Source organism: Ambystoma mexicanum, chromosome 9, assembly GCF_040938575.1.
Source record: "Ambystoma mexicanum isolate Mex_15411 chromosome 9, UKY_AmexF1_1, whole genome shotgun sequence".
Lineage (NCBI taxonomy): Eukaryota > Metazoa > Chordata > Amphibia > Caudata > Ambystomatidae > Ambystoma > Ambystoma mexicanum.
The window spans coordinates 585,550,474-585,575,694 of record NC_090931.1 but is presented as its reverse complement, the minus strand read 5'-3'; positions in this window follow the sequence as shown (position 1 = coordinate 585,575,694).

Genomic DNA, 25,221 nt, shown 5'->3' with positions numbered 1-25,221 from the left:
GGGTGGGGGCCTGGTGGTGGGTGCCCCTGGTGGCTGGGGAGTGGGGGTGCAGGGGGACATGAGCAGGTGTGCAGGGTAGTCCCCTGTTTTGTGGGCTGCCTGCAGGGGCCGTGGAGGGTGTACAGGGAACACCTGTGAGGACCCACCCAGCCTAATCGCGTGTGATAATTCCCACGCACCCCTGTAATACACGTACCCAGCAAATTGGCGTGTGATAATTCCCACGCACCCCTGTAATTCACGTACCCTGCCAAATCGCGTGTGATAATTCCCGCGTACCCCTGTAATACACGTTCCCTGGACAATCGCGTGTTGAACTTCCCGCGTACCCCTGTAATACACGTTCCCTGGACAATCTCGTGTTGAACTTCCCGCGTACCCCTGTAATACACGTTCCCTGGACAATCGCGTGTTGAACTTCCCGCGTACCCCTGTAATTCACGTTCCCTGGACTATCGCGTGTTGAACTTCCCGCGTACCCCTGTAATACACGTTCCCTGGACAATCGCGTGTTGAACTTCCCGCGTACCCCTGTAATTCACGTTCCCTGGACTATCGCGTGTTGAACTTCCTGCGCACCCCTGAAATACACGTACCCTGGCACCCTGGCTAATCGCGTGTATAACTTCACGCGTACCCCTGATATGCACGTTACCCGCTTTGCGTTCCTTGTTTGGCAGCCCTGTAAACTGGTCCAGGGTTAGCGCAGCCCTTTGCGATGATTTAGCGATTTTGATGGCTTTTCCTTGCGCGAGGGCGTTCTTGGGCGCGTTACTGGCGCTGCTGCAGGGTCGCTGCGATACTCTGCGCCACGGCTGGTTTGGGAGCCTAAAATCCATGAATACGCTGTGCGCGGAAATCGGTTTTAGCGCACGTGCCTGGCGCAGACAATCGCACGCGGACACTCTGCGCCAGCCGCTTGCGACACTTTTCTGCGAAATTCTATGAATTACCCTGTAAAAGTCTCTTATACCAAAATAACCCTTCATGAGTACTAAATGTGGTAATTGGATGAGATTCCTGATCGATCACCAATTGATGGTAGCCCTGGTTTAGATCCAATTTGCTGAATCTCCTGGCCATGTTTAAATGAATAATCATGTGTTCTATATTTGGGCCTGGATGCCTCTCTCTCAATATGGCTGTATTTGGTATCCTCATATCCACACAGAGCCGAAGCCGCCCATCAGCCTTGGGAATTACCACCAGAGGAGAAACCCATGGAGTTGGGCCATTCTCTATTCTTTCTAGGATGTCATTGTCCTTCAATTGTTTCAGTTCTTGCAATACTCTTTTCTGTAGATGGAAGCCCACACATCTTGGGTGTTGTGGGACAGGTTGAATTGAACCATCAACGTGCAGATGTATATCATTGGATCTCAATTTTCCAATTCCTTGGAATAATTTTGGGAATTCCCTTTTCAGCTTCTCTAGATCCACCGTTTCTTCAATTATGGACCTGACAGCTTGAGGCTCTGATGGAATTCCTTGTATTTTTTCCGATTGATTGTAGCGCACGTCAATGAGACCTAAATTAGTTGCAGTCTTGCAACTGATGAGGCACCTGCCAATAACGGGGCTTTTAATGACATGTACCTTGGTTGGAATTCATTTTCCCATGTGAATTAAATTGCATTGAAACAGTCCTATGTTCAACAAAGGCTGTTCCGCTCCCCACTGAAAAATTGTGGCTCTTGACCCTTTCAGAGGGTATTGTTTAGCTACTTTCCAGTATACTTCCTCACTCATAACGTTGACTGTGGCTCCAGTATCGACCAGAAACGGTATGTCCGCTCCATTCAAATTTGCTATCACTCTTATTGCATTTTTATCCCTTTCGTGGTTGCCTATCAGCCTCACATATTCTCTGCTGTATCGGTCATATTCATATTCTCTTTGGTAGTTTATTGGTTCCACATCTTCTTCATATGTCATGGTTGGTATTGGTGGATTCTCATAGGGGTCTTCATACTGTATTCTTTCTTGAGATTGTGGTTCATCAGCGGCTATCACACCCTGCCTCAAATCCTGTGTATTCTGATCAGCTCTTACAATCTGTAATTCATCCATGGCCCTAACGAATCCGGTTTGAGTCCATTGTAAATTTCCTCTTGTCCCAGGATGAAATCTCATATCCCTTTCTGTAGGATTCCGTCCTCCAACACTTCTTTGGATGTCGTATCTTCTATTTGACGTGACTTGTGAATTATTGTTGATAAGTGGCGCATTTATCCTTTCCATGCACATCGCCTGGAAGTGGTTTTCTTGCCCACATCGCAGGCATAGCTGGCCCATCGCAGGGCAAGGCCCTTTGTGGGGGAATTCAAAACCACAGCGGTAGCATTGTCTTTCACTATTACTCCTGCGCACCAAATTAGGTGATCCTATTCCTGGAAGTCTCCTTTGCCACTGGACATTGTTATTCATGACAGCTATGGGGTCTATGTTCTTCGGGTTTTCTATATTTGCCGCTTGTGCGTCTACCCTCTCATATACTCTGGCTAGTTCCAGTACTTCTCTCATCGGTAGAGGCTTCTTCAACAGGTGCTTTCTAAATTGTGATGACAGAATGTGGTTTTCTTTTGCAATCTGAGCACGAATTGGGCTATTGTTTCGTGAGGGCTCTGTTTGCACTGTTTAAAAACATATTTTTCGTAATCTCTATTTAAGGGGATTATTATCTGTGTATTGATTGCATTCACCAATTGGGGATAGATCATTCTCTCTTGGGGAGGAATTGTCTTGATAATGCTTTTTATTTCCTTTTCAACCAAATTTATGAAAATGTCCATCTTATTTGGAGCATTTTGATCCCCTACAGCCCTTAGAGACGCCTCAAATTCCTGAATCCACTCTTGGCACCTCTGGCCCTGTGTCTCTTGTGGCTCCAGCATAAATGGGTTTGGCTTTCTTAGATAGTTTAGTGGATTTGTCGACAATAATGTGCCAGTTGCCATCTGAGACATGTTTTGCTGTCCATTTGCATCCCCTGCAGAATGTGTATCTTCTTGTGATATTTTTCAACTTTTTGTTTCGTTAACTTCTGTGCCCTTTGCTGTGCTTTATAGCTATTTTCACTTTTTTGGTTGATTGTGCATGTGCATTTTCACTTTCAATGTTGCTGTTTTGTTTTTAATTGAAAGTCTCTTGTTGTTCACTTGTCTCAGTTATGTTTTATTTTTTTATTATTATTAGTTTTATTTCACAATTTCATTATGAAATGTTTTCAGCCCTTATTTGTGTTAATCAGATTTCTCTTTGTCCAGTTTTTACTTTTGTATCCACTTGAACTCCTGTATCTTTAAATGTCCTTTTATGAGTTCAGTTCATTCGTACGTACGTGCGGGTTGTATTTATGAAAAAAAATGACATTTCCAATATGGCAGCATGTATTTTTACATCCGCAGGTTCTTTTCTCTAGTCCTATTGTTACTTCCTTGTTGTTGTATGTATTTTTGCGCTTGCGCGTCCCTCTTTTATGTCTATATCACTTGCGCGTCAGCTCGCGCGTTCAGGTACATTGCTTCCCAGTTCAAATGATGCCTTAATGTCCCAAATTATTTCGCTTAGCCCCACAATGCGCACGCTTTTCCTCTCCTCTCTCGGAGGCAATATTTTAGTTTATTAACGTTCCTCCTACCTCACGCTCTTGCGGTCAACACGCCGCGTTCCGCTTGTGTTCTTTGTTTTATCTTCAACTATGCCGCATCTTCGGCGCTCCTGTTTATAATGATTCCGGTTCCGCTTGCCTTCAGGGAAGTCTTGGTTTATCCTTGTCGCCAATTGTTATAGACTTGTTACTTTATTTTATAGTTATGAGCCACCAACGCTTGTGCTTCTTAACGCCACTTTATTTCTACATCAATTGCCCTTTTTCCATCTTACGTTCTAGAGTCTTCATGCTAATATTCTACTATTCTAAATTCTACCGAAGCTACAATTATGTAAAACTAATGCAAGTACAATACACAACAGCTTCCTCAATGAATTTCCATTTAGGCGCTTCATCTAGTAACTGCCAGGCAAACATGTGGGACAATTCTGCAGCGAGATTGTACCGAGACACCGCTGGGACTCCCACACCCCTGCATTTGACCCCTCTCAGCATCACTTTCTTAGGGATGTGGGATTTTTTTCCTTTACCCATATAAATGCCACAATACTCCTTTGGAGTTTACCTAGTTTTACACCAGGGATTCTGACCGGCAAGGTGAGGGGAGGCACTGGTAAAGGATTCTGGGAATAAGATTCATCTTAACAGATGTTATATTTCCCTACTAGGGAAATTACTGTTTGTGCCAATTGTTACGGTATATACACGTGACCCTGTTCGGAATATAGACACCACGTAAGAAATACTAGTGTTGACCAATGTGACTGGACTTCATTTCATAAGGTCCTTCTGCTGTTGTTTTTATATCCAAACCCCCGGTGCACTTAATTTGTTGTAGTTGACCGGAAACCCTGAGGCCCACCCAAATTGTTCGATTTCCTCCATTAAGGCTTTGAGTGAGGAGTTAACATCCCTGAGCGTGAGTAACACGTCGTCTGCATATAATGACATGTTTCCCTCTCACCTGAATGCCCTGAATGTGTGCATTAATTCAGTCCCTGGTTGCAAATGGTTTCATCATGAGAGCAAATATTAACTGAGAGAGGGGGAAGCCTTGTCGAATTCCCTGCCAGATCCTAATTTTCAGGGTCAATACACCATTGACTCTGAGTACTGTGGAGGGTTGCTGATAGTTAGCAAGGATCCATCACTTAAAATTGGTACCTATGCCATAAAAAGTGAGAACCTTCCTGATATACCCCCAGGGCACCAGGTCAAATGCTTTATGAGCATCCAAGGAAATATTCCCCGACTCTGTGTTTGTGATATTAGAGATTTCAATGAGATCCAGCACCCTCCTAATGTTGTGGTGAGTAGTTCTATGAGCTACAAACCCAGTTTCGTGTGGATCCACCAGAGTCCTTAATACCACCATAAACCTGAGGGCCAAAGTTTTTGATAAAATCTTTGCATCTTTGTTCATTATACTGGTTGGCCTGTACGCGCTAGTCTGTGTGGTCTTTTCTGGGCTTGGGGATAAGAATGCAAAGAGGCAGGTGTACACATCATTTATAGAGCACACCCACTCACCTCTGTCATACTGGAAGAACAACAAAAAAGCACTGTGTTTGGCACCTGGTATCATCCCAATACCACATTGAAGGTATGAGAGACGTTATGCGCTCAGACAACCGTATCGAATGTACCCTCAAACTGATGCAGTAGACCTGTGCCTGCAGGCTCTATTGGACATAGAAGCAGAGGCCTAGTCAGGATTGACTAACAAGTGGGGCCTGAAGCTAATGTAGTTGGGCCCACTGCAGTGACATTAACATCTGGAAATGCCCACACAGTGTTGCTGAGTGGGCATTTACAGATTTTGGGTGGGCCTTGCCCTCTCAGGCCCTACCCTGTCTATGCCTCTGCATAGAAGAACTATAAGTAAAGTCTAACAGATGCAGAGTGACACCACTAAAGAGAGAAGATACGAGGATTCACTGAACTCGTATCGATATCTAAAGAATTAAGATGTGATTGAAGTGACGAAGTAAATATATATTCGAATGTGAAGAAAACCAAATACACAAAAAAGTTAAGTGACAAGACTTGTAATAGATGTATATTTGCAGAAACGCAAGGTAGATACAACAAGATAGAAGCTTGCTGAAGTAGGAAACATAAAGTGAGTAAAGCAGCAATTTTGAGAAAATGGTTGTCGGCACTCTATAATAGTAAACAAGAAGCCTTTAGAAGGTAAACCAAGGCTGCAATGCTGACAGGCACTGGAATAGAAATGTATGCAAGAACAAAGGGCATTTGCTTGGCTCAGGAACTAGGATGCCGCAGCAAGAACCACTACATGGCTCAAAAGGAGTTGAACAGGATAAGCTATGTATGCGGGACACATTTCTCTTAGATTAAGTAAAGGAGTGAACATTTGCGAGTGGCAAGTATTGGTCAATTAAAGATGCAGAAAGCACACGCAGAATGGAGCAACCAAGTCTTCAGAGGCCAAGGAGAGTAATAGCACCCAATACAATTGAATCAAATAGCGTTAAATAGAAGGGCAGAATGGGCAAAATCATGGTCTCCTCACACGTGATTCAGGACTATAAAACAAGGCCTATTCATAAAGCTCCAGACAAAGATAGCAATGTAGCGTCACTCCCTTTAAAGTTCAGAGGAAGAGAATAGGCAGCAATGTCAACTACAAAGAAGAAGCCTTGGCTTAGGGCCTAACTGATGAGAGATGGTAGGATAATTAGCTAAGAAAGGCAGTTGTCTGACGTTGTTACCTTGCACCTGGGTTTCGTTGGTAAGAAAGTGCCAATTAATCATGAGGGTCTAGGTAATGGGGAGCCATACATTGTTGCACGGGCCTATCCGCTGCTATTATCAGTATTTGATGTCTTTAGAGGTAATTCAAGGTGTGCCTACCAGATAAGGGGCATCCAATGATGGTACTAACATTCATACAAACTATTTGTATATGTTTCCCTTAACCAATCCCTCCAACCAGTAGGTTTTTACTGTTAGCCATGTAGGATGACATCATAACTGACGCATGTCAAGGTATAAAACCTTTTGTGTAACTGAAATGCACTGAGTGTGCGAGCTGCAATCTGTTGGTTCACTAGGTTACCCTACTTTATTGAACTGATAATAAAGTTGTACTTTGCCATGTTCCTTGAGTCTGTCCGGTTATTTGGGCATGATATCATGTTTTGTTGTAATTCCACTAGGCACTTGGAACGCTACAGGTGCTATTGCACAAGGACAGGGAGCAACGCCCCATTGTGGGGGTGAGGCGGCCTGGGACTAGGAACGAGTTGAAAAATGTAGTCATGTGGGGAACCAAGATATGTGAAAATGTTTTGTAAAATAGGTCAGAGAACCCGTCAGGGCCAGGGGCCATGCGCTTCAGGAATGTAATTGCTGCCTCCACCTTAGCTGGAGCAATCAGGTCCTCACAGGAATCCATCTGCCCTGGGGGAGCACTCGGAAGCATGACACCAGCTAAATAGTCGATTGCTGGTTTGCATCTTTAGGGTAGCCCGTCATTATGTTCTGATGGGATTCCAGTATGTCCAATTTACCTTGCTCCGAGAATTGCATTGCCCCATCTGACTCCTTAAGTGCTTGGATATTATTCTGGGAGTGGATCTTCTTCAGCTTGTAAACCAACAAACGGTTCGGTTTATGACCTCGGAGGATAGCTCAGCAGCAACGCTCGCCTTGGAAGCAAGACGATACGATGCAACACAGGTTCGATTCTGGGTATTAAGTACGTTATAAATAACCTAGCATGTCATATCATATCATTTCCATTGGTGTAGTAATTTGGTATGGTTTTGGCCAGGGATAGTGCTGATCTGTTAGCTAAGTCCAGTTCTTACTGGGCTCTGACACCTTTCAGCTCCCTCCAAACCCTCCTGTGATTGGTTAGCTTTGTGCTCCCTTCCCAGTTCCTGGGCCCTATCTTCTAATGGGGTTTGGTGCAGTTTACTAGTTCTAGTGTACGCCGCTGTACAAGCCATAATCTCCCCCTTATTACCACTTTCAGGTATCGGATTAAAATCCCCCCCTATCAGGATCTGACCTTCGCTAAAGGAGACAAGTGCAGGAGTAATCGATTTTAGGAAGCAGTCTTGTTCACTGTTGGGACCAAAAATAGAGATAACGGTGTACCATTGCCTAAACATCCATTCCTTCAGCAGAATATACCTCCCTACGGATCCTTTTCACCGAGATTTCCACCAATGGAACATTCCCTCTCAGTATCAGCGCTACCCCCTCTTTTCTTCTCCGCGCAAGTGGCAAGGGCATTTTTTGTGTATCTCTTATGCAACAGGTGCCTTTCATCTACCGCCAGCAAATGTGTCTCCTGCTCAGCAGACAAGATCAGCGAATAAATCCGCTAGTGTACGCATAACAGATTTCTGCTTTGCAGGTGAGTTTAGCCCCGCACAGTCCAGTTAATCATGCGCAGTACTTGCACATTTTCCTCAGCCATGAGTTATATTAAGCACGCCCTGGTGCATAATTGCTGCGACCTTGGATGAACCTTGGATAGAACAACTTCACAGTGAGAATTACCTGTTGCATATCAGCGATCTTGTACAGTTCAGTATCTGGAAATTCCAATAACATGTCCATTTCCGCAACTCCTCCTCCTTTCAGCTCGACACCAGGATGCGGAGGCTATGGTAGGGCCAGCTCGTCCTGACCTAGAGCGGCTTTTGTCCATCTCCTCCGCTGCCTCTGGTTTATGAAGGCGTTCGGCGTAGTTCATCTACCTTATCTTCCAGTTCTTGCTGCCTGCCGTGAATAGCGAGGATGTGGAAAACCCCCATCGGTAGGCGATTTTACTCACTCACAACCACACCGTCATGGGGCGTAAGTCCCTCCTTGTCCCCAGAGTGATAGTGGCCAGGTCTTTATACAGGGAGATGAACACATCCCCGAGTTGTATCCTACCCGATTCAATAACTGCATTCATGATGCGTTCCTTGGCCATGTAAAAGTGAACTCTGACTAGGACATCAGGAGGATTGCTTTGCGGCTGTCTTGGCTGCATTCGGTGAACCCTGGCCAACTCCAGCTCTGGGTCATCCAGGAGGGCTAGCACAAAATGAAAGAGGGCATGGACAAACTCCATGAGGTCGCTATCTGCAACCGTGATAACAATGCCCTGTGGTGGATGTTGCTACAGTGCGATCAGTTCACCGCCTTCCTCCTGTTTTGCTTCCAGGACCTCACATCTGGCTTTGAGGGCTACAATTCTCCTTGCACATTCACTGATCTCATAGCTTTGTCCGCATAGTGTAGTTTCTACTTCCGCAGTTCTCCCTTCCACTTCTTCTACGAATTTATCAAGAGGAGTGATTTTCTGCAGGGGATTGAGAGTCCTCTTTAGGAACTCCTTTGTCATTGCCGCTAAAAAATCTTGGAGATCCGATTTCGTAGCAGAGATTGGGAGGAGAGCAAGGAACCGTCGATGAGATAGTGGACCAATACGTCAACCTGTCCATCTCGCTTAGGTTTCTCTGTTGTGCTTAGCAGAAGAGAGGCAATATCTGATTGCTTGCCGTTTTGGATGCCTTCGTTATGGTTATGGTGATAGCCTAGAAGGCAAGGTCCTGCTCGGCGTGTGTAACAAGAGGAGCCAGAGGGCATTACATGTTATCAGTTGAAGTGTTCGAGGACCCCAAGCCAAACCACAGGAACCCACAAGGGGGCTGACAGTTATCCAGTCGATCGTATCAGGCAAAGACAAATGGTAGACACCCAGGAGATGTGAGAGACTCCCTACACTGCTACCACAGAGTCTGATGCCGCAGGACCCACCAGGATGGAGTCACCTCAGTGTTTGTGGTGAGTCGGATGAACAGCAGGAGCAGGCACGGGAACTGTGTAGGAAGTGCCAAGAAGGGGGTGGCTGCCACAGTGAGAGTCCACTGCAAAGCTCCAGGTACCAGAGCGCACCCAATGAAAAGTACCAGGGAGGAGGAGGGCCCAATCCTGCCAGTGGCATCGGATTGAAACGGCAAGGTGGAGAAAACACCAGGTCCCCTAGAGTGGCAGTTGCCAGAAGAGAGGGGACCCCCAAGGTCTTCAGGGATCCGAGAGCAGGAGTCAACAAAGTGGAGGACCCCATGTTAGATATTCAACACAAGGGGCACTAGAGTCGAGCGCTACGATCTGCTGGAGAGATCCTGCCCTGGGTGAACTCACTGCATCAATAATCCCTCAGAGCACCTCCGGGGCGAGAGACAGGTCCTCTGGGTATAGCAGTCACTCTGGCCTTCGGCAAATGGCGGCCACCATGATGGAATTTTTGGCCCAGCAAGAGCACCACCGCCAAAGGTTGGGATCTGCTGCTCTTTCGCCAGCGAGAGCTCGCCCCTCGCAGCCCCCCCACCTCTCAAGCACCTTTTCTGGGTGCAACTTGCAGTACTTCATTGAGGTTTTGGGCCTTGTTGTCAGGTTCCAGTCAGCAGCATTCACTGAGCCATCCTCCCCATATCGGCTGCAAGCCACGCCCCCAGCCCACCCCATTCTTACCAGCTCCACTTTCAAGCTACCCAGGCACCTCTGCCTATCACTCATGTCCTTTTCCCACACGTTCCACCCTCCCTTCGCTTCTGCCTGCTAGTAGCCAGAGTGTGCATACCTCAATGTTTAGTGACAGTGAGTCCTATCACTCATCTCATGCCACTCACTTTCTAAAGGATTTTCTCTGGTGCACTCCTTTCTGCCCCAACACCCGTCTGTGTCTCTTTCTCGCGCTCTCTGCTGTTCTCTCTGTGCTGCACGACTCCCGAACCCCCCTCTCTCCACCCAACACCCACCCCTCTTTAACTGCAAATAACTCTTAGAGCGTTTATAATTCCCGCTTCTTCACTCCCTCCACTCTTACATGTCTCTCTCTCTCCATACTCTCCTCTCCCTGGGCACCTTTTTTTTCGTGCACTTATGCTTGTGGTAATTACATCTCACTCTCCGGCCTCTCGTCCTGTCTTCCAGACTAGTGCCAAAATGCCTGAGGAAGGTCCCTCTCCTCCTGCACAATTTCCCTCCATGCTGAATTTCTCTCCCTCTCTGAATACCTCTTTGCCTGCAGTCTCTCCCCTCCGCCCCACTCTCCATCCTGTCCTCTTGCCTGCCAAGCTATGTCTGAATACTTTCAGCCTACTCGTACCATTGTATCCAGATCGGCAAACTCGTAATGAGGCCCAATGTCTGAATACCTTTCCTGTGGGCCCTATCTATTCCTGCATGCCCCTCTCTTGCTTCACTCTCTCTCCTCCTCCACTCCTCCACCCCACTATCCATCCTGTCCTCCTCCCTGCCAGACTATGTCTGAATACCTTTCCTGTGGGCCCTATCTGTTCCTGCATGCCCCTCTCTTGCTTCACTCTCTCTCCTCCTCCACTCCTCCACCCCACTATCCATCCTGTCCTCCTCCCTGCCAGACTATGTCTGAATACCTTTCCTGTGGGCCCTATCTGTTCCTGCATGCCCCTCTCTTGCTTCACTCTCTCTCCTCCTCCACTCCTCCACCCCACTATCCATCCTGTCCTCCTCCCTGCCAGACTATGTCTGAATACCTTTCCTGTGGGCCCTATCTATTCCTGCATGCCCCTCTCTTGCTTCACTCTCTCTCCTCCTCCACTCCTCCACCCCACTATCCATCCTGTCCTCCTCCCTGCCAGACTATGTCTGAATACCTTTCCTGTGGGCCCTATCTATTCCTGCAAGCCCCTCTCTTGCTTCACTCTCTCTCCTCCTCCACTCCCCCACCCCACTATCCATCCTGTCCTCCTCCCTGCCAGACTATGTCTGAATACCTTTCCTGTGGGCCCTATCTGTTCCTGCATGCCCCTCTCTTGCTTCACTCTCTCTCCTCCTCCACTCCTCCACCCCACTATCCATCCTGTCCTCCTCCCTGCCAGACTATGTCTGAATACCTTTCCTGTGGGCCCTATCTGTTCCTGCATGCCCCTCTCTTGCTTCACTCTCTCTCCTCCTCCACTCCTCCACCCCACTATCCATCCTGTCCTCCTCCCTGCCAGACTATGTCTGAATACCTTTCCTGTGGGCCCTATCTATTCCTGCATGCCCCTCTCTTGCTTCACTCTCTCTCCTCCTCCACTCCTCCACCCCACTATCCATCCTGTCCTCCTCCCTGCCAGACTATGTCTGAATACCTTTCCTGTGGGCCCTATCTGTTCCTGCATGCCCCTCTCTTGCTTCACTCTCTCTCCTCCTCCACTCCTCCACCCCACTATCCATCCTGTCCTCCTCCCTGCCAGACTATGTCTGAATACCTTTCCTGTGGGCCCTATCTGTTCCTGCATGCCCCTCTCTTGCTTCACTCTCTCTCCTCCTCCACTCCTCCACCCCACTATCCATCCTGTCCTCCTCCCTGCCAGACTATGTCTGAATACCTTTCCTGTGGGCCCTATCTATTCCTGCATGCCCCTCTCTTGCTTCACTCTCTCTCCTCCTCCACTCCTCCACCCCACTATCCATCCTGTCCTCCTCCCTGCCAGACTATGTCTGAATACCTTTCCTGTGGGCCCTATCTATTCCTGCATGCCCCTCTCTTGCTTCACTCTCTCTCCTCCTCCACTCCTCCACCCCACTATCCATCCTGTCCTCCTCCCTGCCAGACTATCTCTTAATACCTTTCCTGTGGGCCCTATCTATTCCTGCATGCCCCTCTCTTGCTTCACTCTCTCTCCTCCTCCACTCCTCCACCCCACTATCCATCCTGTCCTCCTCCCTGCCAGACTATGTCTGAATACCTTTCCTGTGGGCCCTATCTATTCCTGCAAGCCCCTCTCTTGCTTCACTCTCTCTCCTCCTCCACTCCTCCACCCCACTATCCATCCTGTCCTCTTCCCTGCCAGACTATGTCTGAATACCTTTCCTGTGGGCCCTATCTATTCCTGCATGCCCCTCTCTTGCTTCACTCTCTCTCCTCCTCCACTCCTCCACCCCACTATCCATCCTGTCCTCCTCCCTGCCAGACTATGTCTGAATACCTTTCCTGTGGGCCCTATCTATTCCTGCATGCCCCTCTCTTGCTTCACTCTCTCTCCTCCTCCACTCCTCCACCCCACTATCCATCCTGTCCTCCTCCCTGCCAGACTATGTCTGAATACCTTTCCTGTGGGCCCTATCTATTCCTGCATGCCCCTCTCTTGCTTCACTCTCTCTCCTCCTCCACTCCTCCACCCCACTATCCATCCTGTCCTCCTCCCTGCCAGACTATGTCTGAATACCTTTCCTGTGGGCCCTATCTATTCCTGCAAGCCCCTCTCTTGCTTCACTCTCTCTCCTCCTCCACTCCTCCACCCCACTATCCATCCTGTCCTCCTCCCTGCCAGACTATGTCTGAATACCTTTCCTGTGGGCCCTATCTATTCCTGCATGCCCCTCTCTTGCTTCACTCTCTCTCCTCCTCCACTCCTCCACCCCACTATCCATCCTGTCCTCCTCCCTGCCAGACTATGTCTGAATACCTTTCCTGTGGGCCCTATCTATTCCTGCATGCCCCTCTCTTGCTTCACTCTCTCTCCTCCTCCACTCCTCCACCCCACTATCCATCCTGTCCTCCTCCCTGCCAGACTATGTCTGAATACCTTTCCTGTGGGCCCTATCTATTCCTGCATGCCCCTCTCTTGCTTCACTCTCTCTCCTCCTCCACTCCTCCACCCCACTATCCATCCTGTCCTCCTCCCTGCCAGACTATGTCTGAATACCTTTCCTGTGGGCCCTATCTATTCCTGCATGCCCCTTTCTTGCTTCACTCTCTCTCCTCCTCCACTCCTCCACCCCACTATCCATCCTGTCCTCCTCCCTGCCAGACTATGTCTGAATACCTTTCCTGTGGGCCCTATCTATTCCTGCAAGCCCCTCTCTTGCTTCACTCTCTCTCCTCCTCCACTCCTCCACCCCACTATCCATCCTGTCCTCTTCCCTGCCAGACTATGTCTGAATACCTTTCCTGTGGGCCCTATCTATTCCTGCATGCCCCTCTCTTGCTTCACTCTCTCTCCTCCTCCACTCCTCCACCCCACTATCCATCCTGTCCTCCTCCCTGCCAGACTATGTCTGAATACCTTTCCTGTGGGCCCTATCTATTCCTGCATGCCCCTCTCTTGCTTCACTCTCTCTCCTCCTCCACTCCTCCACCCCACTATCCATCCTGTCCTCCTCCCTGCCAGACTATGTCTGAATACCTTTCCTGTGGGCCCTATCTATTCCTGCAAGCCCCTCTCTTGCTTCACTCTCTCTCCTCCTCCACTCCTCCACCCCACTATCCATCCTGTCCTCCTCCCTGCCAGACTATGTCTGAATACCTTTCCTGTGGGCCCTATCTGTTCCTGCATGCCCCTCTCTTGCGTCACTCTCTCTTCTCCTACACTCCTCCAACCCACTATCCATCCTGTCCTCCTGCCTGCCAGACTATGTCTGAATACCGTTCCTGTGGGCTCTATCTGTTCCTGCATGCCCCTCTCTTGCTGCACTCTCTCTCTTCCTACACTCCTCCACCCCACTCTCCATCCTGTCCTCCTGCCTGCCAGACTATGTCTGAATACTTTCCCTGTGGGCCCTATCTGTTCCTGCATGCCCCTCTCTTGCTGCACTCTTTCTCCTCCTACACCCACCTGCCCCACTTTCCATCCTGTCCTCCTTCCTGCCAGGCTATGTCTGAATAGTTTCCCTGTGGGCCATATCTGCTCCTGCATGCCCCTCTCTTTCTGCACTCTCTCTCCTCCTACACCCCTATACCCCTCTGCCCCACTCTCCATCCTGTGCTCCTTCCTGCCAGGCTATATCTGAATAGTTTCCCTGTGGGCCCTATCTGCTCATGCATGCCCCTCTCTTTCTGCACTCTCTCTCCTCCTACACCCCTACACCCCTCCGTCCCGCTCCCCATCCTGTCCTCCTGCCTGCCAGACTATGTTTGTTTACATACATGCACTATGGGCCCTCTCGGTTCCTGCATGACCCTCTCTTGCTGCACTCTCCCTTTACACAATTTCCTCTCCATGCACCCTTTCTCTTCTTGCTGTACACCCCTATCATTCTGCACCCATCTCTCACTGTGCATCTCTCTCTTCCTGCAGCTCTGCTGCGGGGTTGGGGGGGGGGGGGGCGCTGCATTCACAGGCAGCCCAACCTGTGAGAGGAGAAAGGAGTGGTCCCATCTGGTATCCATGGCAACACCTAAATAGCACCCTTGAGAGGGACATCATTAGGTGGGTTCCAGTAATGCCCGCTTCTACACCTAGCAGCTCCCTTAGCATGTGTGGCTCTGCCCTTATGACCCCTGGTTAAGGGAGTACCGGGGCAGCACCAAACTAAAAGTACAGTTGGCTGCTGGGAGACCCGTTACATTTGCTAGTTCCATCGCCTTGACCCTCAGGCGCTTCCTAATGGCTGGTGCAGGGTTAAAAAAACGAGGGGCGGGAGCACCTCTTCATGCAGGAGTTGAAGAGCGGAGGCTGGTGGAAGACAAGTTGCACCAGTGCAACTGATTGGTGTTGGGAGCTGTACATCAACGGGTCAGGGACCCAGTAGCAGGAGCCTTTTCAGTAAAGCTGCACATATAAGGCGGTCCCGGGGGCATTTGCAGCTTCACTTCATGAATCAATAGTAACACCTGGACATTTCAGACAGCAGCTTGTGCATGGAGAATATACCATGCATGTGAGGCCTCTAAAGTCATGTGTGGGGTATCGGAGGATACGTGTGGCATATGATACGTAGCAGCAACTGGACGACATATGAGGCTGACCATTACATGACATGTGAGGACTAGATCATGCTTATAGGACATTAGCTGGCATTGATTGGACATTTGAGGCTAAACTTGGCATACAATGTTACTCCTTGTATATGTGAAGCCATGCCTTACTCATAGAAACTGAACTCTGCATTATAACACATTTACTGGCATTATATCACCTTACTAGGGGATTTGAGGCTGCACTTAGCATATGATGGAATCTCCTGGACACGTGAGGCTATACCATGCATACCGTGACCATACCAACCATCTGAGCAATTAAATGGCATCCAATGCAAAAGCTGTACTTGATATTCTGCTGGTAGCACCTGCACATATGAAATTGCATCCAATATATGTTGACTTTGCTATGCACATTTGGGACATTACCCTTCATTTGAGGCAGCTTTTTGCATAACATGTGCGTGAGATGCAGTGCCTTACATATGGTGATTATACCAGACATATAGGGAATCAACTGTCATTAGATGGCATTACATGGTCATTTGAGGCTGCACTTGTCATAAAAGGGTAATCCCTGGACATGAGACACTATGCCACACATAGGATGCTTTAGTTGGCGTAAGATAGATTTATTAAGCATGTATTTCTGCACTTGACATATCAAGGTAGTACCTGCACACATGAAGAGGCATATTATATATATAGTGAGAATACCAGCGGTGTCAGATATCAGCTGGCATTCAATCATATTGCTAAGGAATTGGAGGCTGCATTTGGCATATGAAAGCAGCCATCACCTGGATCCATCAGGCTAAAAGCTATTTGATTGTACCTGGTGCTTAGAAAGATTTCTCTTATTGCAATTTTCCCTACATAGTTTCCTATGGAACCCTATTCTTTGTGCTCTATTCTTATCCTGTGCTGACTTTTTGAAGGGAAGTAAAGCCTTCAGCTTCACTATCCTTCAGACTTCCAGTACTGGGAAACGTTGTTGCCCTTTTGAATTGAGTACTTTTTAACATTGCACACAGCACCTTACAGTGCAGTGCAATGGGAATACATTTGCATCACCCTAGCTTTTTACACATAGGGTTTTGGTTACGTGTATGTGTGCCTAAAGACAAGCTGGTGGCAGCAGATACATTTTTAAAATGTTTGCCTTATTTTTAGTGTTTGCATTCACGTTTATCGCATATGACTACTAAAAGTGGCTACTGTCCTAAAATGGAGGTGCCAAGAAATGTTCCTTGTTCTTTGGTCTTGCACTTGCCCAGAAAAGCTGCTGCTTTTGTTGGCTAGTGCTACCTTTGTCAGGGACATCCATTCAGTCTATGGGGAAAAGAAAATGTTGGGACCCCCCCTATAACTTTGCCCCCCCTGGACCAAACCTCACCAATTACCATTCAGAATGGGCCATATAGTTTTTTTGCAAAGTTTGGTGAGGAATCGTCCAGGGGAAGTAAAGTTATAAGCCGCCCAAAAAGTGCTCTTCCTATGGGATTATCAACTTAAACATAACTGCACGGCCACGTTCACTACGTATAGCCAGCCTTCATGACTACTTAGTCTACTTGCGTTGCAGCATCTGTACAGTTGTAAAGTGATTTGCATTTTCTTCAGTGCTCTTTGCACGTACAATCTTTATTCCCGCACACAAAATGTTACTCGACTCTTCACTTCGTCATCAGATTCTATAATGTCTATATACTTTCTCCCTTGGCATCTCTTTTTGGTGCAACATTTCTGCTTCATGTCACGTCACCATCACGTCAAACTTCTTCTAGGACCGCCCTTAAGAGACTGTCATCTCACCGTGGGTACATCATGTAGGACTTTCTCAATGGATACCTGGTTTTGGGGATTCTTCGTGGGATAGGTACCAGTACTGGCGTTGTGCATGTCGCAATTTCCAGCTTCCAACATATAGGCAAAACAGGGGCAGGATTTCTGATAGAGCCATTTGGCTCCTCATCTACAGAACTGGTCTCATTTTAAATGTTTGTCCAACATATATTTTGGGGCAGGGACATTCAAAGCAGAAGAAAACTGTTGCTTTATGAGGTCTCCCTTTTTTTTGCCAAGCAAGCTCCTGGGCTGTGTCCAGCACCATGTGGCTTTTCAGCACTGAACCTAAATAAGAAAGAATAGGAATGCCAAAAAATGTGTCTTTCTGGAATTCTATACAATAATTGCTAGACTTATTAAAGGTTTATTTCAGGCACACTTCAGGGGGTGAGACACTGATTTAGTCTGTTCTCAAACGCCTCAACTCAGCCTTTCATCCTTCTGAGGTAGATAAATGGGTACCAACACATGTTGGGTGATATTGGGTGTATATTTCTTCTATGTAAAGCGCTTAAGCGTAAGTGCTATATAATAACACATCATTATCATTTGGTCATGGATGTCTGCTTGCAATCACAGTAATTTGGTAATATGGGCCTACACAGACAGATCTTAACAATACATATGGCGATCCATCCATTATCTCCATAATGAAATGTACATCACATTATAGTGATATCGTAACCATGTTTTTCGTAGTGTACAATGCTATGTGATGCCACTTCCTATTTTGTCAACCGGTGAAAGGTTGTGTTCCATCGCTTCCCGCGATATCACTTTGGGGTGGGGTCAAATGACATCACTTCCCGTGATGTCATCAGGGGGTCAAGGGTTGTGTGATGTCACTTCCGCTACACCTGCCATTTTGGTGAAATGACGTCCCTGACCTTTGTGTGTGTGTCTGTGGCACAGGAAGGGGGTGGTACTGTCTAGTCCTAGTCCACATTCTTTGTTCCCGAAGGTCTCAGAGTGGGGCAAATATGAAACTATTAGTTGTCCCTACTTGGACAACTTCTGGCAGTTTGAACAGTGCAGATCCTTACCATTGGTGGGATTTGACTTGCTTCCATCTCGGATTTTGAATAATAAGAGGACCTCTGCAGCCATTTTTTCAGATCATTCTTGCAGCCAAGAACCCCTCGAAGAAGAGCAGCCTGATGAAGATCCGAAGATGACTCCTTGAATGGCCTGCATCCCTTCCAGTAGCCAGTCCGATGAAGCCCTGCTCCTCTGCCTGATCTCCGAAGACCCCGAGCAGTGCTTCAGCCCCTGGACTAGTGGGACCAACTAGTCTTGATGCCTTCTCAAGTATCCCTGGAATGCCCGGTGGACTGACCAGCTCTCTCGTGGGCTACCTCACCAGAAGCATTGTAGTTCCACGTTCAAGTCCGGAACTTCGGTGGTCACCAGCCTGTGCCACTGATAGCCTTCTCCCTGAATTTCAGCTTTCCATCTTCAGGGGCACCTGTCTTGGAGTAGCTGCTGTGACCGCAACTGGAAGGACACCTGTCATCACCTGTGTGCAGAGGCCGTCGCTGGAACGTTCCTTCCTCCAACATGTGGAGTGTCCTGAAGTTGCCTGCATTGGTGGTTCTTTCATTTCTTTATCGACAGAGATTGCATTTTGCCACTGCACTCGATAGAAAGAATCCTTGAACCCTCACCTCCTGGGCACCGCTCACTAGAACCAACAGCGGAAGAAGATCGAGCCCCCAGTGACCCCAGGTGATTCACAAAGTTATCTGGAAACATCAGAGTCAGGAGGGTAAGTAAACACAGTGTATCTGTCCCCCCACCTCCCTGTCCTCCATAGGATAACATTGGGAACAAGTTCCCTTGTCTCCTTATTACATTACACTCAACCTTTGGTCATCGGGTAACCTTTCAGGCAACTTTGTCACTGATACGGCCTTGGTAAATGAAATATACCTCCTCATTCAGGCATGGGTGGCAACTAATGGCATCTGCCTGAATGACGACAAAACAGAGATCCTGATTCTTGGCGCCATTGCTAACCTAAAAAATCTCAACCCCAACTACTCTGCTTTCGACATTGAAGGCAATATAATCACAGTAGCTAAAGAAGTGAAAACATTAGGATTTTACCTCGACTCTACCCTAACCTTGAGGAAACAGGCAAACTCTCTGGCATCATACACCGCTTATGCCTACACACATTTATTAGGGCATGCAGACCCTTTCTAACACAAGCTAGCTGCATTATCCTTGCCAATGCCTTCATACTGTCAAGATTAGATTACTGCAATGCCCTATACTTGGGAGCTAACAAATACATTACCAACAAACTTCAGATACTGCAAAATAATGCCCTTAGAACGGCCCTGAACTTACCTACTAGAGAACATGTATCCAATATGAGAAGAGAACATCACTGGCTAAACATAAGCAACAGGATCTTACTTAAAATGGTCTCGCTAACATTCAAGTGCCTTAATAACGCAGCTCCCCCTTCCCTTTCGGAGAGAATAGTCAGAAGAACATCAACTCGCCCCTCCAGAGCAGCTAACTCCTACTGCCTACAGATACCCAGATTTAGGATAAAAAAAAAAAAACAGGCGGAAATAGCTTCCCGGTAAAAGCTGCCCAGTACTGAAATGCACTCCCACTTGATCTCAGAATAGACCAATCTTACTACAGCTTTAGACGCAATACTCTCAACTGCTACGATCCAACGACCTTCATGACTAACCAACATGCACCCATGTACTGGCCTCTGAACCTTCTCCTGCACTTGCATGTACCTATGTACCTGGCCCCTTGCTGTATTGTATCCTTCTTCATGTATGGATGAACTTCACCAGATCCTCCGAATATGTAATGTTTGCATCCACCCTACCTTATCCTCCCTATTGTGTAACTAAGCTTTAAGTATCTGTTGTATTCTGTTGCGCCCAGTTACCTAAGGGTTCGGTGCGCCCTACAAATCAATAAATAAACAAACAAACAAACATCGAACCAGGATCGGGTATATTGCTCTGGGTTAACATTGGGCTGGACGAAAAGAAAGCACATACTTACCCCTTGTAAAATGGTTGATAGACGACTGTCGAAATTGAATTATGTGTCATACTATGAGGAGTCATTGAGGGCCCCTGACCCCACTCACACTCTCCTGAAAATAAGTCTTGACTTCTTACCCGCGTGCCTTGATTATCTTTTGCTAACCTCTCAGAGTTCCCTGTTCACTATAACTAGGGTGGCCTCCCACAATCTGTTCACAAGGCCAGATTCTAGAAATCCATTTTAACACCTTGCATGTGAATACATAAGTGACATAGGCTGGCACTGGCTGAACATAGGAGACTACACTTGGAATAGTACGGCAGCACCTGGGAGTGTGGGGTAGAATTTTGCATATGATTTTGTATAAAACGAGCCCCATGTACTGGATGAGTGGATAATCCACAGAGTGAGCCAATGGAAGGCCTGTAGGGCTCTAGTCCGAGATTCCTGTTGGCTGCACTGAGTTCAGTGAACTCAGTGCAGCCAACAGGAATCTCCGACTCTGTGGATTATCCACTCATCCAGTATCCGAGATTCCTGTTGGCTGCACTGAGTTCAGTGAACTCAGTGCAGCCAACAGGAATCTCCGACTCTGGATTATCCACTCATCCAGTACATGGGGCTCCTCCCCCGAATTTAACCTAGGATTTGCACTTTCCAAGCAACCAAAACTGCCTTGAAAATGACCCCTGAAGGTCGAAACACGTGTCGGCTAAACAAATAAATACACTGATAACGAAACTCTGTTTCCAACTCCTTAATAGAGAGAACATACTATCATCAATATATAATTTCTAGTACCTAGCGCAACTGTGAAGGGTCTCCAACTCTTCTATTTTCCCAGTCTAGGACAGTGGAGCACTGTCCTAAGAGACACCCGCGCACGCAGCAGGGTTCGCTCAAGAATACCAATCTCGCGCAGTAGTTCCACAATTCTAGTGCTCCCAACTCACACCGACTACACATGTGAGGCTGTAGATTACATATGGCGACTATACCATGCATACGAAACATAAGCTGGCATTTCTGGGGCATTGGAGGTTGTACTTGGCTTTTGATGGCAGCTTCTGCACCTACGAGGCTGCTCCCTAGAAACTGTCAACTGTACTAGGAATATGAGGCTCTAAATGGGATTTTTAAGGAATTGGAATTTCACTTGGCACATGATGGCAGAACCTGGGAATTTTGGCCTGTATTTAGAATATAATTGGTATTACCCGTTTGCAAGCCAGTAACTGAAATAAGATGGCAATAGTAGGTCATATGCCGCTCTTCCTGGCATATGAAGGCACTTCCCTGGCATAATTAGGTTCTGTTAAGCATACCTTGTCATATCATGACCCCACCCATAGCATCTCAAGGCTGCACCAGATTTGAAATATGTATGTTACCTGATATTTTGGTATTTTGCCTGCTCCATTTTAGCAATCCAGTGCCATAGGACAAATTAAGGAAGTGGCTCACAAATGGAACAAACTAATAGTAAACCCCAGCGGCATGTCTTTGGGATCTTATAAACATATATATCGAAAGCGCTGATCATTCAGGGGACTGTAAAGCAAATGTTGGTCAATCTAGCCACGAAAACTAACGCATGTAGGTTCATTTCATATATAATGGAACGAGAGAGTTTGCCAATGTAGACTAACCAGTTTGTGGGGAACTCACTCATTTGGGACTGCATGCGATTGAAGTTTAATTGTGCTAACACACTAGAAATAACTGAGGCCTGGTACAATATACAGAGAAGTGATGGAAGATGTGGGGAATGTGGAAAATCTGACATAGAGTCCATCTTCCACCTTGTCTATTAATGTCCTTTCCTTAGCGAGTCCCCGGATATAGCAATTCAAGCGGCATTACTTCCCGCTTCCATCACTCAGGAAAATATCTGGTGGATCCGGATGTTGGGAAATCATGAGGGATGTATCATTTTTTTTTTTTTTTAAATCAATGTTCATTGAAGTTTTTGTTTTTTAGTTATAACTTTGTGCGATATTCAACATAGTTTAACTCGGAAACACAATTATAACAATTCCGCCCCTCCCCCCAACCCACCCCCACCCCCTTCCCGTGGTCATGGAGCAAATTTATACTTCTGCCATATTAATAGGGCTCATGATTAGCACTGCACAACACAATAAGGATTGCATCTTCGGTCGCATACTCGAGCTGTGGGCTGAACACTCCCCATATGGCCCTTCCCAGCGCACATCACATATCCTTCTAAGTAGGTGGAGTTCCTAGGAATGCCTCACAATGGGGTCTCCATCCCTGCAAGAACCCACCATTTCAAACCAAGCGTCCATACTTCTCAAAAAAGGGAAGCCACAAACCTTCAATGTCAATTCATCAATAATGTGCGTTACAAATTCCATTTCGTAGATATCACTAACTTTGAGAACCTATTCCTTCTCCCCAGGCATGTTGGGACTTTTCCATTTCTGGGCCAGACAACACTGAGCTGCCACCAGCATGACCTGGAACATGTGACCCTGTGTCTCTTCATGTTCCCCACTCCTTCCGATCCCGAACGGGGGAGCCATGGGGACGAAGTTCTGCCCACCCCGTCCACCCGCTTAATCCAGGACAGCACTTCTTCCCGATATGTCTGCGCCACCGGGCAGTTCCACCACATATGTATGTAATCTCCTTTCTCTGTCTGACATTTCCAACAGTGAGGGTCATACCCCACCCTCATCCTGGCTATCCTCTGCGGTGGGTAATGCCACCTGTGTAGTACCTTCATGGCCTGTTGTCGGAAGTGGAGCGAGGCCGTAGAGCGATTAGCTCATCTGCACATTTTGGACCACCGCCTATCATCTATCTCTTCACCTAAATCTTTCCCCCATTGCATCCGTGCAGGCGGGGGGTCCAGCGGGGTCGCGAACATGAGGAGTTTGTAGAGACAGGATATGACACCCCTAGAACTCTGTTTTGAAATAAGAAGCTTTTCAAATTCTGTGAGATCCCTTCTAGGGGCATCCCCTCAGGTGTGTTCGGTGACCACACTCTTCAATTGAAGATAATGAAACGGGGAGGGATTACTAAACCACAGAGCATCCTCCATGTCCTTTAGGGGCATAAAGGATGCCCCCACCCACAACTGACCCACCCTACTGAGGCCGGCTTCGTACCATAATTGAAACGCCTCAGGAGCATCACTCTTATCTCTGATCGGCTGTATCATTTTTTTTAACCAAATTGTGGAGGAACATTTTTTATATTTTAAAAACTTTTACTTGAGAATGTGAGATTATGCTTAAGTTTAAGCAATCCGTGAAACGCATTAATGAAATGTCTTGCTTTCTTGGTTTTATGATTGTAATATTGCACTTATTGGCGAAATGTATAAGCGGAGGGAGTTGGAACTTTAAAGGTTTGGTGTCTTGTATTAAAAGTGAACAGATCTGTTGACTATATGATACTAAATAAATAATTATATATTGTCTGCTTTAGTAACTATTTGTTGTTTTATTATTTCTAAGTATATGTTTTTGTTTCACATCCGTGTCTTCACTTCCTGTTCTGTTACCAGGGTCCAAGGTTATATGACATCACTTCCTGTACTGCCATCAGGTGTTTGATGTCACTTCCCCTATTCCCTGGCATTTTGGTGATTTGTTATCCCTTCCGTGGGTGTGGAGTGTGTGTTTATGTTGTAAAGTGTCTTCCGTGTGCATGAGGAATTAATGGGAGCGTTGGTATGTTGTCATTGTTGCATGAAAGGAAGACGGTGTGACAAAATGATCTGCTCCGCTAAGACTTTGAGCGGGCCAGGGATCTTTCGGGCTCTGCTGTGCCAGAGTCAAAAAAATGCCCTAAAGTCAGGACTGTGCTGGGACCCCAACTTGATTTCCCTGTGCGCAAAAGGTCTATGTAAAGATGAGGAATGGCAATACTGAACTTGCCCAGTAGATGTCAGGATCACTTTATGTTTAAAATCAAATCATCAGTTTTGTACACTAAAAGTTAGGTACTTTTTTAATATAATGCTTAAAGCAAAGACAGAGAATGCATTGTTTGATTTTTGCAACAGGCTATTATGTTGACATTTTGGCAGTAGAATTACTGAATACAATTAAAGAAACATACAAATTCTATGGATAGATTTTATTTTCAGAATTCTTGGGTAGTAGTAGGACGGTGGTATTAGTTACCGACTGAAACAACCAAAGGGGTCTCCTAATTGGTCCACCAGCCTCCCTCTGCCCTAACCATGGCTTCCCCGAGACCCAAGGTTAACTGTAACGCTAAGGATTGGTAACCCCCACTATATAGATAACCTCTTCACCATAGGAGGGCCTAAAGTCAGTGGTTTTCTCTGCCGGAATCCCTCTGAGACCTCCTACAGGGTACCCTACTCTAATCCCTTTCTAATGATGGTTTTCACAAAGGAATGGTCTCAGCCAATCTCTCATGCACTGTCGCCCCCTCACGCTCGTTCACTTTTCTCCCTGATCTCATGTCTCTCTACTCTCCTCCATCTCCTTCTACTCCCTTCCCAATGTTCCTCCCATCCTACTCTCCCCATCTCCTCTTCTCACCTCCTATTACATCTGTTCTTCCTCGCCTGTTCTCCCGCCTTGCTCCTCTCAGCTCCTATTCCCTCTCTCCCTCTTTTCCTCTCCTGTCTCTCTCTCTCTCTCTCCTCCGACCTCTTCTGCCCCTCCAGTCTTCTCACTGTCCTCATCCACCTCCTGAATCTACACTCTCCGACTGCCCCCTCTTACTCCCAGCCTCTCTTCTCCACTCTACACCTTTCACTATGACACTCACTCTCCAACCATACCTGCCTAACCTCTGGAATTTTTTCGGAGACTCTGGAATTCCAAGCATTTCTCCGGGTCTCCGGAAAGGTTCCTTGAATCTCAGGAATTTTGAGTTTCTTTCTGGGTCCCGTCATATTCTCCACCTGATTGGCTGCCGCCAGTAGCCAATCAGGTGAAGAATATGACGGGACCCGGAAACGGCGCGAAATGTTCGTGCCCACTGCCTGCACCACTATAATAATAGTGCTTCCAATCCATAT